The sequence below is a fragment of the Aplysia californica genome, unplaced genomic scaffold (genome assembly GCF_000002075.1).
Source record: "Aplysia californica isolate F4 #8 unplaced genomic scaffold, AplCal3.0 scaffold00131, whole genome shotgun sequence".
NCBI classification, from domain to species: Eukaryota; Metazoa; Mollusca; class Gastropoda; order Aplysiida; family Aplysiidae; genus Aplysia; species Aplysia californica.
Window position 1 is genome coordinate 389,358 of NW_004797401.1, and position 1,136 is coordinate 390,493.

General features: G+C 40.9%; 1 protein-coding gene across 2 annotated transcripts in view; it reads left to right on the top strand.

Moving 5' to 3' along the window:
- LOC101853547 (protein unc-93 homolog A) overlaps positions 1-1,136 on the top strand; it is a 26,436-nt gene that overhangs the window by 19,360 nt on the left and 5,940 nt on the right. The window contains exon 1 of one of the 2 annotated variants that reach the window (XM_005096541.1): positions 928-1,004. The exons of the other annotated variant lie outside the window; for it this stretch is intronic. The gene's annotated coding sequence lies outside the window, so the exon portion shown is untranslated. Of the gene's footprint in view, positions 1-927; positions 1,005-1,136 lie in introns of those variants that run through there. 2 annotated transcript variants of the gene reach the window in all.

Here is a 1,136-nt window from a genome sequence, read left to right on the forward strand (position 1 = left end):
CACACACACACACACACACACACACACACACACACACACACACACACACACGCGCGCGCGCGCACACACACACTCTCTGCTCTTTCTGCAGGTTGTGCCCCTGATGGCGTCGTTGTCAAACGATCGTACCAGACGAAATGCAGCCTTAATATTAATTATAATGCTGACTCTTTGTAAATTAAAATTCATTAAGAACACCCGCGAATGCACATGCATGCACCCAAGCTCCCCTCCCCTGTATTCCTGCAACTCTTTTTCCGTCTCCCACTTTCTTCCTCCTCTTTATTCTTCTCTTCCTATTTCTCTTCCTCTCCCCCTTTATCATTCTTTGATCTACATCTGTATTTCCCGAACTTACCAACTCTCAACCTCCACCTCTTTGTTCGTCTCACACACTCATATCCATGCACACATGCACATGCATGCGAACAGATGTAATCAATTAAACACAGATGTGATTAGTTAAACTATTTTTGTCCAAAAAGTCGTGCACATGACGTATCTAGTGTTGAATAATCTGTGTGTTTCTTCATAGGTCTAAATATGTATTTTTTTCTTGCAGATCTATACGTATTTTACATTTCATATTTTCAGTTGAAACAAATAGAAGAAAATAAGAATGAGCTCAAATAATGTGTCATAACAACATAAATCTAGAATCTATAACTCAAGACTGAAACAGAGAAACACAATATTTATTTCCTTGGTTTGATACTATACAATACTACGATACGATAATGAAAGGACCTTCCTAATCAGTGTTATGCTTTTTAAAATGAGCAAGCGTGAAATCTCCTCGTCGTCCCTTGTCGGAGATGTCACACACACATTATCTTCATTTCTTCTTTCTTTTTGCAGTACACAACGCCACCCCCTCCCCCTCTCTCTCTTCACAGTTTTAATTAATTATTTGTCACAGGGACGGTAGAGTTGCCGTGAACGTGTCGTAGGTCCACTCGTAGTTTACGTGTTTGGCTGGATGTGTGTTGCTGCTTTCATATTATGTAAGCCCCTGTTTTAATCTGTGTATAAGTATGTGTCTGTGTGTGTGTATGTGTGAGTATATGTGTGTGCGTTTAGTTTTTTCTGTGTGTGTATGTGTGTGTGTGCGCGCGCGCGCGCGCGTGTGTGTGTGT